The sequence below is a fragment of the Elephas maximus genome, chromosome 26 (assembly GCF_024166365.1).
Source record: "Elephas maximus indicus isolate mEleMax1 chromosome 26, mEleMax1 primary haplotype, whole genome shotgun sequence".
Taxonomy (NCBI): domain Eukaryota; kingdom Metazoa; phylum Chordata; class Mammalia; order Proboscidea; family Elephantidae; genus Elephas; species Elephas maximus.
The window spans coordinates 15,209,890-15,226,507 of NC_064844.1; positions in this window are offsets into that span (position 1 = coordinate 15,209,890).

Consider the following 16,618-nt stretch of genomic DNA (forward strand, 5'->3'; position numbering starts at 1 on the left):
AATGACAACAACCTGCTCTCTCTAGCCAAGAGATGAAGAAAGGGATAACCTAACAAGACAGAAAACAATAACCACTCTACTTCAGCCAAACACCACAGAAAAACATAAGGCCCCACCCCAACCAGCTAAGGCCAAGTGGAGAGCCCAGACTCCCACCCCGCCAAGTTGTAATGAGGTGCCACAAACACCCTGCCAGGGTGGTTTCAGAGAAGGCTGAATAGGGATCTGGGACTTTCATCCCTACTGGGTAAGGAGCACTCTTTCACACTTACAGCATCAGAGGAGACCACGTGGGAGCCTGGACTTCTACCTCCACCTGGCAGCAATCAGGTTCCTCTCCCCTATCCTGCTGGGATGGTGTCCAAGGAGGCCCAGTGGAAAGCCAGGACTTTCACCATCATCCAGTGATAAAGAGGTCACTCTCACTGAGGTGCTAGTGGAGACTACATGAAGAGCTCAAATTCCAACCTACACCCAGCAGTAATGAGGAGTCACTAACCTTGGATGTTAATGGAGGACAAGTGGGGGACTTGGACTTCTACCTCCATCTGTCGATAAAGAGGTGGTGCCCTCCCTGCTTCCCCTGCTAAAACAGTGTCAGAGAAAGCCAGTTAGAAGGTTTAAATAAGCTCCAGAGTCCCGTAGCATGATTTAAAAATGTCCAGATTTCAATTGAACATCATTGTCATACCAAGAACCATATTTCAAACTTAATGAAAAAATACATTCAATAGATGCCAACACCAACCAAGATGACCATTTTCAGAATTATTTGCCAAAGATTTTAAAGCAGCTGTGATAAAAATATTTCATCAAGCAATTACAAACACATGTAAAACAAATGCAAACAAACAAAAAAATAACAACAACAAAAAACAAACAAAACCCAGGAAGTCTCAGCAAAGAAATTGAAGACATAAATAAGAATCAAATGGAAAATTTAGAACTGAAAAATATAATAACTGAAACAACAAACTCCGTGGGTGGACTCAGCAGCAGAATGGCGGGATGGAGAAAAGAATCAGTGAACTGGAAGATAAAACAACAGAAATTACCCAAATTGAACAACAGTGAGAAAACAGACTTTTAAAAAAAATCCCTCAGGGACTGTAACAAAAATCTAATATTTGTGTCATTAGGGCCCCAGAAGAGAAGAAAAAGACGTGACCGCTGAAAAAAATAGTCAAAGGAATAGTGGCTGAAAATTTCACAGATGTGGCAAAAGACATGAACCTACAGGTTTAAGAAGCTGAGCAAACCCCAAATAGAATAAGCTCAAAGAAATTTATACTAAGACAATTCATAGTTAAACTACTGAAAACTAAAGACGAGAAGAAATCATGACAGCAGCAAAAGAGAGGCAACACTTCACTTACAGGAAACAAACAACTTAATTGATAGCAGATTTCCCATCAGGAACAATGGAGACCAGAAGGAAGAGGCATATAATTTTTTCAAGTGCTGAAAGAAAAGAACTGTCATCCAGAATCCTATATCCAGTGAAAATATCCTTTAGGAATGAAGGGGGGGGGGGGGGGGGAAGACATTCTCAGATGAAAGGAAATTAAGAGAATTTGTTGCCAGTAGACCTACCCTAAAAGAATGGCTAAAAATTGTAACTGTCTGATGTGGTTCTAAATGTATGTGGGGGAATATTTAAGATGATTTTTTTATATATATATATATACTATATTACAAATAAGGAACCCTGGTGGTGCAGTGGTTAAAGAGTTCTGCTGCTAAACAAAAGGTCAGTGGTTTGAACCCACTTGCTGCTCCATGGGAGAAAGATGTGGAAGTCGACTTCCAAAAATATTTACAGCAAATTCTATGAGGTCAGTTTTATGTGATCCTATAGGATCACCGGAAACCCTGGTGGCGTAGTGGTTAAGTGCTACGGCTGCTAACCAAAAGGTCAGCAGTTTGAATCCACCAGGCGCTCCTTGGAAACTCTACGGGGCAGTTCTTCTCTCTCCTGTAGGGTCATAATGAGTCAGAATCGACTCAACGGCAGTGGGTTTTGCTTTTATAGGGTCACTACGAATCAGAATTGACTTGACATCAACAGGTGTGGTTTTTTGATTTTATATTACAAATGGGGGAAAGTAAAAGGACACAAAGGGAAGAAAAGTTTCTATATTTCACTTGAATTAGTAAATGATGACACCAGTAGACTGTGATAAGTTATGTATATATAATGTAATATCTACAGCAACCAATAAAAAAAGCTGTACAAAGAAAGACGCTAAACAAAAGTTATGTATATATAATGCAATATCTAGAGCAAACACTAAAAAAAGCTATATAAAGAGAAACACTCAAAAACATAGATAATCAAATTGGGGTTCTAAAAAATCTTATGTAACTCACAGAAAGGCATGGAACAAAATAGAGAAAAACAAAACAAAACAAAATGACACTCATAAGCCCTAACATATCAATAATTATGCTGAATGTGACTGGTCTAAGTACAACAACTAAGAAACAGAGATTAACAATTATTCTCTATTTGCCTGGAGCAACAGAGGAAGAGTCAGGAATAGGAGGAGGAAATGGAATGTGTGGCTAATTGCCTCTGTGAACAACTGCCTCCTTTGCCATGAGACCAGAAGAACTGGATGGTGTCCGGCTACCATTACTGAACGTTTTGATCAAAGATCCTATAGAAGGATCTTGATCAAAAGGGAAAAAATGCAGAAGAGAATTTAAAATTCTCATGGATTCCATATTTTCTGGAGCCATTGAGGCTGGATGAGCCTCCGAAACCATTGCTCTGAGATAATCTTTAAACCTTAAACCAAAAATATTCCTGGAAGTCTTCTTTAAAGAAACAACAGTTTAGCTTAACTAGCAAAGACTGTCTTCCATTATGTTCTTCTAAGAACTATCTATATGGGATCAAATTGACAACAGCAACTCAAAAGATTGGATAGGAAACTTAGGGGACATTGAATTTATGTTAATGGGGGAGGAATAACTCAGAAAAGAGGGTGAGAATGATTGTACAACTTGAAGAATGTAGTCAATGCTGCTGAACTGTACATGTAGAAATTGTTGAATTGTGTGTTTTGCTATGCATGCACTCAACAACAAAAAATAAATACATTTTAAAAAGAAAGAGATTAGCAGAGTGGATTAAAAATTTACAGAACTATAAGTTGCCTACAAGAAATTATTTCAAATATAACAATATAGGCAGGTCGATAGTGTTGTTGTTGTTAGGGGCTGTCGAGTCAGTTCCAACTCACAGTGACACTACGTACAATAGAACGAAACACTGTCTGGTCCTATGCCATCCTCACAATCCTTGTTTCGCTTGAACCCATTGTTGCAGCCACTGTGTCAATCCATCTTGTTGAGGGTCTTTCTCTTTTTCAATGGCCTGCACTCTACCAAGCATGATGTCCTTCTCCAGGGACTGATTCCTCCTGATAACATGTCCAAAGTTCGTATGATGAAGTCTCGCCATCTTTGCTTTTATTGAGCATTCTGGCTGTACTTCTTCCAAGACAGATTTGTTTGTTCTTCTGGCAGTCCATAGTATATTCAATATCCTTTGCCAACACCATAATTCAAAGCACCAATTCTTCTTCGGTCTTCCTTATTCATTGTTCAGCTTTCACGTGCATATGAGGAGATTGAAAATACCATGGCTTGGGTTAGGTGCACCTTAGACCCTTGCTTTTTAACACTTTAAAGAGGTCTTTCACAGCAGATTTGCCCAGTGCAATGCATTGTTTGATTTCTTGACTGCTGCTGTCATGGGTGTTGATTGTGGACTGAAGTAAAATGAAATCCTTGACAATGTCAATCTTTTCTCCGTTTATCATGGTGTTGCTTATTGGTCCAGTTGTGAGGATTTTTGTTTTCTTGGTTGAAAGTAAAATGATGGAAAAAGACATATCATGCAAACATTAATCAAAGGAAAGTAAAGTAGGGGTGGCTATATTAATATCAGATAAAGCATACTTTGCAGAAAAGGAAATTATCAGAGTCAGAGAAGGACATTATATAGTGATAAAAGGGTCAATCTACCAAGAAGACACAGCAATCTTAAATGTGTATGCACCAAACAATAGAACCAAAAAATACGTGAAGCAAATGCTGATAGACCTGAAAGGAGAAACAGACAAATCTGTAATTATAGTGTGAGACTTCAACACCTTTCTTTCAACAACAAACAGGACCACTAGGCAGAGAATCAACAAGGATATAGAATGACTCAACTACATCATTGTGCTAATTTCCTAGTGCTTTCCTAACAAATTTCCACAAACTATGTGGCTTAAAATTATAGAAGCGTATTATCTCACAGTTCTGGAGATTAGAAGTCTGAATTCAGGGTGTCAGCAGGGTCATGTGCTCTCTCAAGGACCTAGGCTTCTTCCTTGCCTCTTCCAGCTTCTGGTGGCCCAGGTCTTCCTTGGCTTGTGGCAGCATAACTCCAATCTCTGCCTCCCTCTTCACATAGTTGTCTTTCTCGGATGATATCAGTCATACAGAGATTAGAGCCCACCCTAACGACCTCATTTTAATTTAACTATTACATGTGCAATGACCCTATTTCCAAATAAAGTCACATTCACATGGGTTGGGGGTTAGGACACATATTTTTGGGGGACACAATTCAATCCATAACAGTCTCTGCCCTCTGCCACCCTAAAATTCATGTCCCTCCCACATGTAAAATATATTCACCCTTTCCCAGGATCCCCAAAAGTCTTAACCCATTCTAGCATCAACTCAAGGTTCAAAAATTCATCTTCTAAATCCTATAAATCCAGACAAAGACAGTACAACAAAGGGAAACTATAGAGCAATATCTTTTATGAATATAGATGCGGAAATCCTTAACAGAATATTAACAAATAGAATTCAGCAATATGTAAAAGAAAATAAAGGCATACAGATCAGAAAAAAAGAAAGAAAACTGTCTCTATTTGCAGATGACATGACTATCTGTATAGAAAATCCCAGGAACCTACAAAAAAAAACTCCTAGAACTAATAAGTGATTTCAGCAAGGCCTCACACAGGACACAAAATAAGTGTACAAAAATCAACTGCATTTCTATGCATTAGCCATGCACCCACGGACACCAAAATTAAAAATACTACACCATTTCCAGTCACTCAAAAAAAAAAAAAGAAATACTTAGATAAATCCAAGACAGCATGTACAATACCTGTATTCCAAAAACTGCAAAGTGCTGACTAAAGGAACCCAAGAAGATCTAAATAAATGGAGAGATATTTCGTGTTCATGAACCAGAACGTGTCCATTCTCCCCAAACTGATATACAGGTTTAACACAATTCCTATCAAAATTCCAACAAGATTTTTTTTTTTTGTGGATATAAACAAGATTATTCTAAAATTTGTATGGAAAGGTAAAACCAAAACCCAGTGCCGTCGAGTCCATTCCGACTCATAGTGACCCTATAGGACAGAGTAGAACTGCCCCATAGTTTCCAAGGAGTGCCTGGTGGATTCGAACTGCTGACCCTTTGGTTAGCAGCTGTAGCACTTAACCACTACGCCACCAGGGTTTCCTGGAAAGGTAAAGGAACTAGCAATTTTGAAAAAAGAAGAAGAATATGGGGGGATTGGTCTACCTGATTTCAAGATCTATTACATAACTACGGTAATTAAGACTGTGTGTTATTGATATGGAAACCCTGGTGGCGCAGTGGTTAAGTGCTACCTCTGCTAACCAAGAGGTCAGCAGTTCGAATCCACCAGGCGGTCCTTGGAAACTCTATGGGGCAGCTCTACTCTGTCCTATAGGGTAGCTATGAGTCAGAATCGACTCGATGGCACTGGGTTTGGTTTTTCGGTTTTGGTTATTGGTCTATATAGATCAATGGAACAGAATAGAGAAACTAGAAATAGACCCACACAAATATGCTCAACTAATTTTTTTTTTTTAAATTGTGCTATAGGTGAAAGTGGAAACCCTGGTGGGGTAGTGGTTAAGTACTATGGCTGCTAACCAAGAGGTTGGCGGTTCGAATCCACCAGGCACTCCTTGGAAACTCTGTGGGGCAGTTCTACTCTGTCCTGTAGGGTTGCTATGAGTCGGAATCGACTCCACGGCAGTGGGTTTGGTTTTCTTGGTTTTATAGGTGAAAGTTTACAGCTCAAGTTAATTTTTCATACAAAAATTTATACACATATTGTTTTGTGGCATTAGTTGCAATCCCCACAATGTGACTGCACTGTCCCCCTTTCCATCTCGAGTTCCCTGTGTCCATTTGACCAATTTCTGTCCCTTCCTGCCTTCTCACCCTGCCTCCAGACAGGAGCTGCCCATTTGGTCTCGTGTATCTGATTGAACTAAGAAGCACACTCCTCATGATGTATTATTTTTTGTTTTTATAGCCCTGTCTAATCTTTGTCTGTAGAGTGGGCTTTGGGAATGGTTGCAGCTCTGGGTTAACCGTGCTTCCGGGGGCCATAGTTTTGGGGTTCCTCCAGCCTCTGTCAGATCATTAAGTCTGGTCTTTTTATGTGAATTTGAGTTCTGCACCCCACTTTTCTCCTGCTCCATCAAGGACTCTCTATTGTGTTCCCTGTCAGGGCGGTCATTGCTGGTAGCCAGGCAACATCTACTTCTTCTGGTCTCAGGCTGGTGGAGTCTCTAGTTCATGTGGTCCTTTACTCTCTTGGGCTAATATTTTCCTGTGTCTTTGGTTTTCTTCAGAAACCCTGGTGGTATAGTGGTTAAGTGCTACAGCTGCTAACCAAGAGGTCAGCAGTTCAAATCCACCAGGTGTTCCTTGGAAACTCTATGGGGCAGTTCTACTCTGTCCTATAGGGTCACTATGAGTCGGAATCGACTCAATGGCAGTGGGTTTTTTGGGTTATGGTTTTCTTCATTTTCCTTTGCTCTAAGTGGGATGGGAGCAACTGATGCATCTTAGATGGCTGCTCAAAAGGTTTTAAGACTCTAGATGCCATTCAACAAAGTGGGATGCAGATGCTTGCTTAATAAACTTTGTTATTCCAATCAACCTTGATATCCCCCCAAACCGTAGTCTCCAGGCCCCAGCCCCAGCTACTCTGTCCCTTGAAGTGTTTGGATGTGTCAACGAAACTTCTTAGTTTTTGCTTTATTCCAGTTGTGCTGACTTTCCCTGTATTGTGTTACTCAACTAATTTTTGACAAAAAAAAGAAATTATTGGAGGAAAGACAATCTTTTTGACAAACGGAGTACATCCATAGGAAAAAAATGCACCTCAACTTAAGTCTCACATCTTGTAGAAAAATTAACTCAAAATAGATTGAAGATTAATATGTGAATATAAAACTATCAAGCTTAAAAAAAAAAAAAACTTGGAGAAACTCTTTGGGATCCAGGACTAGGCAAAGAATTCTTAGATTTGATATTGAAAGCACAATCCATAAAAGGGAAAATTGATAAATCTGACTTCATTAAATTTAAAAACTTTTGATCTGCAAAAAGCCCCATTAAGAGATGAAAAGAGAAGCTGGGAGAGAATATTTGCCACAAATCCGACAAAGGACTAGTAGATATAATATATAAAGAACTCTTAAAACTCAATGTTCGGCCAATCAGAAAATAGCCAAAACACATGCACAGACATTTCGCCAAGGAGGAGATACATACGGCAATAAACACATGAAAAGATGGTGACTAACATCATTAGTCATTTGGGAAATGCAAATGAAAACCATGATGAGAGATCACTACTCACCAATCAGAATGGTTAAAATAAAAAAAGTCACAGCACCAGATGCTGGCAAGGATGCAGAGAACCGAGATCACTCAGACAGATGCGTACACCTGTATGTTTAAAACGGTACACACAGCCTCTCTGAAAACAGTTTGGCAACGGGTTTGGCTTTTTTTGGTCACAATTGCAGAGTTTTATGAAAGTACTTATAATTTCTATGAATGGTGAAGTCACAAGTTCTGCTAATACTATGGTGGTTTGTTGCCTCATTCATAATGGAAGGAAATGCTACATTTCAGTTCGAGATTCATGAGAATAAAAATGTCATTTTTTTTCCCCACCCCAAGCCATAAACCCGTTGCGGTCAAGTGGATCCCGACTCACAGCGGCACTATACAACAGGGAACTGCCCCACAGGGTTCCAGAGGCTGTGAATCTCTGCAGAAGCAGATTGTCACATCATTCTCCCGAGGAGTGGCTGGTGGGCAACCCACAGACCTTTCAGTTAGCAGACGGGTGTTTTAACCGCTGCACCACCTCAGCTCCTTTTCAAAGTCATGGATCTTCTGAACTGTACCAGGAAGGATTCGATTACCACTGACTGGGTTTGCTCTGTGGGTAAAGCAACTGTGCTAGGTGTGGTGGAGAACACAGTAGTAAGAAAGATGTGGCCCCTGAGTGGTGGGAGTGGAAAGTCCCCTAAGTAAACAGTTGTAACATAAAACACTGTCATCAGTGCTAAGAGAGAGACTGGAAATTTGGGGGAAAGACTAAATCCAACTGGGCGATCTAAAGACAGTAAAGATGATGAGATCTGAGCGGGGCTTTGAGGAAGGTGGAGCCCTGGTGGTGCAGTGGTTAAGAGCGCAGGCTGCTAACCGAAATGTAGGCGGTTTAAACCTACCGGCTGCCCCTTGGAAACCCTATGGGGCAGTTCTGCTCTGTCCTATAGGGTCGCTCCATGACAATGGGTTTTGGTTTTTGCCCCAGAGAGCATACGTTCAGTAACATGCAATAAATTAGTTGTAACTACCAAAGTAGTAGTTACTTATAAAAGTGCAAGTACATAGGTGTGTGTTAAAGTGAGATTCAAGTCCTTCATCACTTCTCCCGCCTGCTCTCATACTTGTACAGGGTCGACACCACAAGGCATTCATTTATCCTGGGCCATGTGTGGTAGATCAGAGGCCTGTCTTCTCTTGTTCTCTGGACAGCGCCTCTGCTCCAGCACATGGCACAGGCTAGGCTCAGAAGGAATAGTCAATTGGCATTCGCTGACTATCTGCCTGTGATAATTTTCAATAACAACGTTTTAGGATTCTGAGGTTTTTTTTTCAATCAAGTCAGTGTTTTGAACCCAGCAGCCGCTCTGTAGGAGAAAGATGTGGCAGTCTGCTTCAGTAAAGATTTACAGCCTTGAAAACTCTGTGGAAAATTTCTCTGTAATATAGAGTTGCTATGAGTGAGAATCGACTTGACGGCAAATCGATCCCCTCAGGTCAGTTTCTTCCGTTATGAATTTAGTAAGAAACCATACTATTATGTAAACATTTGTCATTTGCAGTATAACCACTAGATGGTAGCAATGTCCCATAGAATGTGCTCTTTTCCTAAACCTTGGTGCCCCATCCAAGGGCGCTTGCTCTCTTCTGTCTGTGAGTATGGATCTCCGGTGGTATAGGGAGCTCTGGTGGCGCAGTGGTTAAGAGTTCGGCTGCTAACCAAAAGGTAGGCAGTTCAAATCCACCAGCTGCTCCTTGGAAACCGTATAGGGGCAGTTCTCCTCTGACCTGTGAGACTCGCTGTGAGTCCTAATCACTCGGCAGCAACATGTTTATATATATATATATATTGTATGGAAATCGTGGTGGCTTAGTGGCTAAGAGCTAAGCTGCTAACCAAAAGGTTGACAGTTCGAATTCACCAGATGGTCCTTGGAAACTCTATGGGGCAGTTCTACTCTGTCTTACAGGGTCACTACGAGTCTTATAGGGTCACTACGAGTCGGAATCCACCAGACAGCAACGGTATATTACATATAAACCAGCAGCCAGCCACTGGTGGATTTGACCTACAGACCTTTGGTTAGCACTGTGCCTGTGAAGTCCAAGCTCACTACCAACATCCTCTACTTCCTGGCGGATTTCTTAGACAGGGCCATCCATCATTGCTTTATTTTGTTCCTCTAATATGGAGGCTGGTGCAGAACAGTGGAAGAGTGTGGGCGCCTAGGTGGACTGTCAAAGGTCACATATGAAATGATCTGACTTGTCTACATGGGTAATTCAATTCCTCCCCACATTTATTGAGTGCCTACTATGTACAGACCTCATGCTACACTTTGGCTACATGGATGCAATGTTCCTGTCACAGATGTGTGGCCATCTACTGAGAACGAAGGAAAAGAGAGTAGGTTGTAGTGTTTAGAGAAATGGAAAAAGGTTCAGAGTCGAAGTCACAGGTCTGGTAGGGATCAGTAAAAGAGTTATTGGCTGTCAGGGGCAGCCCAGCAGAGGTAAGATAGGGAGAATTTGTCAGGATCCAATCTACATGGCTAAGCGATTTTCTCCCTTACACTCAGTAGCCATGGTTGGCAAGAAGGAAGAAAGAATTGGTTGGGGGGTGGCAGAATCAAGGGTGACCAAGAGTTCCAGGCTGGGTAAGGGCAAGTGAAGCTGGGGGTGCTGAGAGCCAGAGGGCAGAGAGGGTGTGGGGGGCTGGGGAGGCCACAAAGGGAGCAAAGGGGTGAGGGAGGCTCAGGTGAGAAGGAAGGATAGGAGGTAATTGGTCTGGAGAGTGGACCATAGTAGACTCGAAAACCTTGTTGGTAGAGCCAATGCAAGTGGTGTAGAGTGACCGCAGCTGAAGGAGGGGGCCACTCCACCTCAGTGACCACAGCTACTAGTACCACCAGTGTGGCGTTATCAGAGCCAGCATTCCCAGAGGCTGGAGGTCCCTCTTTCCTAGAATCTGTACTACAAAGTGAGCAGAGGGCTGGGTCCTCCTGAGGGTAGTTGGCAGAATCTAATCACAATTGTTAGCTGTCATAGAGGCAGCCCCAGACTCATGGCAACTGCATGTACAAGGGGATCAGGTCACTGTGATCCATAGGGTTTTCAATGGCTGATTTTCAGAAGTAGGCCACTAGGCCTTTCTGCCTAGTCCATCCTAGCCTTGGAGCCCTGGAAGTACAGTGGTTAAGTGCTTGATTGCTAACCAAAAGTTGGCAGATGGAACCCACCAGCTGCTCCATGGAAGAAAGATGGGGCAGTCTGGGAAGCTCCGCTGAAACCTGTTCAGCACTGACAGACAAGACATGGCTGTATATGAAGTGTATCGGCTGGGGCTCGAACTAGATCTCCTGCAGGGAATGTGAGAATTCTACTGAATTTCTTAGGCTGGGTTCTCTAGAGAAGCAAAACCAGTGAAGTGTGTGTATATATATTTACTTATTTATATCAAGGAAATGGCTCACGTGGCTGTAGAGGTGGCAAGTCCCAAGTCCATGGGTCAGGCACCAGGCTGGAGGCTTCTCCTAACTCATGTAGCTGCTGGGGCTGATCAACCTAAGATTGGCAGGTAAGATGGCAGGCTGCCGACATACGGGCTGTGGAGGCTGGTAAATCCCAAGAATGGCAGGTAATACGGCAGGCTGCTGGCTCAAGTCCCAAGAACCAGAGGGTGAGATGATGACAAACTGGATGCAGGATTCAGAGCAAGCAAGCAAGCAAGCTTTGCCAGAACATCCATATATTCTCTGGATGCAGGCCGCACCCCAAGGAAACTCCTCTTACAACTGATTGGCTGATCTCAACAGATCACATCATGGAGGATGACTACATCATTACAAAGCTGCCAAACCATGAAGAATCATGGCCGAGTAGGGTGGCACACAATCTTAACCATCACAGTCCACCCCTTGTCAACTTGGCACCTGTACAAATCTCCTTAAGCCATACCTGATAATAAATAAAGACAATTATAAAATCATAGCTTGCACCTAACATGATACAACTAACATGTGTACAACCTAAAACACACTAACCCCGTTTACACCTTATAGTTTGTAAGTGAAGAAAACAAAAATATTTGATGCACACATACGAGGAAGAAATACTCATAGCAATTACAGTCCTTGATTCTGCAACTGGTCACGTGCCTTAACTGGTATTTAGAATTACGTTCCTGCACCACCCATTCCATGTTCCCTTTGCCCTTAACAAGCCCCTTAGCTGGTTGTGGTTCTTTGCCTAGTGGGGTGACCCAGACCTTCATTTCTGAAGGGTCTGGGCCATTAGTAGTCATGTTGGAATCGAGTTGCTGTAGTTTTCCACTGATTTTAATCACATGGTCTGGTAGTACTAAGAGATGCCTCAAGGGGTCTCCAGTATTTCAGACATACTCTTTTTTACCTTCATTCCAAAACCAAACCCACTGCCATCAAGTCGATCCCAACTCATAGCGACCCTATATTACGCAACATCATTATGCCACCTGATTTCCATTGGTATTCAGGGTCAATCACACCAGCCAGTATGGCAACTCCCTTATTTGCCTGTTGATCCAGAAGCATGGGGAGCCCAAAGAGGCTGGGTGGCATTCTTAACTTCCAGTTCAGTGGAATCCATGTTGTGTCTCCAGGAGGGAGCATTTCTCCCTTTGGAACTAAGACCTCTAGACCCACAAAACACAGGATAGCAGGAACGGGAAGAAAAATTTTGTAACTGGGCGACTGGGGGTAATAGTGATTGTTGCCACTTTCACCTCCACTCTTTGATTCCTAGAACCATGAATCCTGGCTGTGGGAGAAACAGCACTATATATTGGATGTTGGTTTAGAGCATATGCAGCCTCCTGGAGAACATTGCCTCAATCTTGCAATGTGTTGCCACCCAGCTGGTGCTGTAATTGTATCTTTAGAAGGCCATTCCATCGTTCTATCAAGCCAGCTGCTCCAGGATGATGTGGAACATGGTCAGACAGTAAATTCCATGAGCATGGGCCCATTGCTGTACTTCATTTGCTGTGAAGCGAGTCCCTTGATCCAAGGTGATGCTGTGTGGGATACCATGACGGTGGATAAGGCATTCTGTAAGTCAAGTTTTGGCAGAGGCTTTGCGTGCAGGGAAGGCAAATCCATATCCCGAGTAAGTGTCTATCCCATTAAGCATGAAACACTGCCCTTTCCATGAAGGAAGTGCTCCAAAGTAATCGACCTGCCACCTGGCTACTGGCTGATTGCCTCAAGGAATGGCGCCATATCAGGGACTCAGTGTTGGTCTCTGCTGCTGGCAGATTGAGCACTCAGCAGTGGCTGTAGCCAAGCTGGCATTGGTGAGTGCAAGTCCATGTTGATGAGCCCAAGCATAGCCTCCATCCTTGCCGACCATGGCCACTTTTTTCATGAGTCCATTGGGCAATGATGGGAGTGGCTGGGAAAAGAGGATGACTAGTTTCCACAGAATGTGTCATTCTATCCACTTGATTGTTAAAATGCTCCTCTGCTGAGCTCACCCTTTGGTGAGCATTCATGGGAGCCACAAATGTCTTCACTTCTTTGGCCCATTCAGAGAGGTCTATCCACATACCACTCCCCCACACTTCCTTGTCACCAATTTTCCAATTGTGTTCCTTCCAAATCCCTGACCATCCAGCCAAACCATTGGCCACAGCCCATGAATCAGTATACAATCACGCATCTGGCCATTTCTCCTTCTAATCAGGGGCGCTGCTCAAAATTCCCCCCATTGAAAGAATTTTTGTTCTTCACTGTCCTTCAGGCAGGTCCCAGAAAGGGGCTGTATGGCTGCTGCTGTCCACTTTTGAGTGGTGCCTGCATATTGTGCAGAACCATCTGTAAACCAGACATGAGTTTTCTCTCAGCCAACTGATCATTTAGAACTCCTCATGAGGCCATAGGTGCAGACTGGGAGAAAGCAGGTAATGTGACAGGAGTGGAGACCATGGGCATTTGAGTCACTTCCTCGTGCAACTTACTTGTGCCTTCAGGTCCCGTTTGGGCCCGATCTCGTATTTACCACTTGCATTTAATGATGGAGTGTTGCTGTGCACATCCAACTTTGTGCCTCTGTGCGTCAGACAACACCAAGTTCATGATGGGCAGCTCAGGCTGCATGGTGACTTGGTGGCCCATAGTTAAGCATTCAGTCTCTACTAAGGCCTAGTAACAAGCCAAAAGCTGTTTCTCAAAAGGAGAGTAGTTATCTGCACTAGTTATGGCAGGGCTTTGCTTCAAAACCCTAAGGGTCTGTGCTGCGATTCACCAATAGGGGTCTGCCAAAGACTCTGACACTTCAAGCACCGTTGGGTCAGTTGGATCATATAGCCCAAGTGGCAAAGTGGCTTGCATGGTAGCCTGAACCTATTGCAAAGCCTTCTTTTGTTCTGGGCCCCACTCAAAACTAGCAGCTTTTCGAGCCAGTTGATAAATAGGCCTGCGTAGCACACCCAAATAAGGAATACGTTGCCTCCCAAATCCACAGAGGCCCACCAGGTGTTGTGCCTGCTTTTTAGTTGTGGGATGGGCCAGATGCAATAACTTATCCTTCACTTTAGAAAGAATATCTCAACATGCCCCACACCACTGACGCCTAGAAATTTCACTGAGGTGGAAGGCACCTGAATTTTTGTGGGGCTAATTTTCCACCCTCTAGCATGCAAATGTCTTACCAATAAGTCAAGAGTCATTGATGCTTCTCCGTTATTAGGTCCAATCAGAATAATGTCATCAATGTAATGGACCAGTGTGATGTATTGTGGAAGAGAAAGGCAATTAGGTTCCCTGTAGACTAAATTATGACATGGCTGGAGAGTTGGTATATCCCCAAGGTAGGACAGTGAAGGTGTATTGTTGGCTTTGCCAGCTGAAGGCAAACTGCTTTGGGTAATTCTTTATAACTGGACTGGGGAAAAGGCATTGGTCAGATCAATAGTTGCATACCAGGTACTAGGAAATGCATTAATTTGCTCAAGCAATAAAGCCATGGCTGGAACAGCAGTTGCAGTTGGAGTCACTACCTGGTTATGTTTATGATAATCTCTTGTCATTCTTCAAGATCCATCTGTTTTCTGCACAGGCCAGATAGACGAGTTGAATGGTGATGTGGTGGGAATCACCACCCTTGCATCCTTCAAGTCTTTAATGGTGGCTGTAATCTCTGCAGTCCGTCTGGGAATGCAGTATTGCTTTTAATTTACTATTTTTCTAAGTAGGGGCAGGTCTAATGGCTTCCACTTGGCCTTTCCTACCATAATAGCCCTTACTCCACATGTCAGAGGTCCGATGCAGGCATTCTGCCAGTTGCTGAGTATATCTATCCAATTATGTGTTCTGAAACTGTGGAAATCACTACAGGACGGGTTCAGGGACCCACTGGGCCCACTGTGAGATGGACATGAGCTAAGATTCCATTAATAACCTGACCTCCATATGCATCCACTCTGACCAATGGGCAACAGTGATGTTCTGGGTCTCCTGGAATTAGTGTCAGTTTAGAGCCAGTGTCCAGTAACCCCTGAAAAGTCTGATTATTTCCTTTTCCCCAGTGAACAGTCACTCTTGTAAAAGGCCGTAGATCCCTTTGTAGAAGGCTGGGAGAAAGATCAACAGTATAAATCTTTGGCAGTGCAGCGAGATCCTTCCTCAAGGGGACTTGGCCTCCCCTTCATTCAAGGGGTTGTGGGTCTGTAAACTTGCTTAAGTCTGGGAACTGATTGAGGGCTCCTGACTGTGTTGTGGTGAGTCAAGTTAGACTGTCATTCACTTGACCTAGAATTCTCTCACTTGTACAGATCAAGTAAATATTTAGTAGATTTCCCATGTATCTCACTACAAGGGACATCATCACTAAGTAGCCAACGCCATAAGTCCATACAAGTCAGGCTATTCTCATTACTGCTTTGACTCTACTGTCTGTTATGGTAATAACACCCACCTTGTCTTTGTCAATTGAGTGCCACCAGTTGGCTCCTATCACCATAGGGCCCAATCAGCCCCATTGTAGTCAGGTGTCTAAATTCAGTTAGGGCAGTTCCCACTGTCAAATCTGAGCTACATAAAATGGCAATCACAGTAGTCTTCAAAGATGCTGGGGCTTCCTTCACGAATTTGTTCCTCACTGTTGTGCTAAAAGGCATGTCATCTGGGCACTGCACTTGTGGGTCTAACCTGATAAATCCACTCTAACGTGCCAATTTTCCTAAACTTTTGGATACCTTCTTCTACAGTATATCTAGACAGGCCTGGTACTTCAATTCGATTTAACGTAGGTCGCTGCGTAATCCACGCTTCAGTGACCAAGCCAAAGAAACTATTAGATCCTTCCCTAACTTCTCGAGCTGAAACACTGAATGAAGAATCTGTGCTTAGTGGGCCCATATCAATAAACTCAGACTGATCCAACTTTATGTTCCTTGCACCATTATCCCACGCCTTTAATAGCCATTACCACACATATTCCCCAGGTTTCTGTTTGTATATGTTAGAAAAGTCAAGTAGTTCTTTTGAAGTGAAGAGTACCTCCTCCTGGGTCATTCTTTGTACTTCACCTTTTGGGGCTAACTGGGATTTAAGCCTACTTATAGGTCTGGAAGCAAAAATTGGTGGTGGGGCGGGTCCTGGGAACATTCAGCAATATCTTGTAAAGCATCTACCTCAGATAATGCAACAGGCAATGCCCCAGGTGCTTCCCCAGGTGATATTTCAGACAAAGACTCCTCAGGCAAGCCTAGGTTAATCTTATTAGATGGGGGTGGAAGGGATAATGACTTTACTGGGAAGGTGGCTTAGCAGACAAAGATGGAGTGATCTCTTCAGATGGGAGTAAGAGAACTGGTTCTGTAGGCAGGAAAGTTTCAATGGAATTTAGGGGCTCAGTGTCCCCAGCTTCCTGATTATCTGC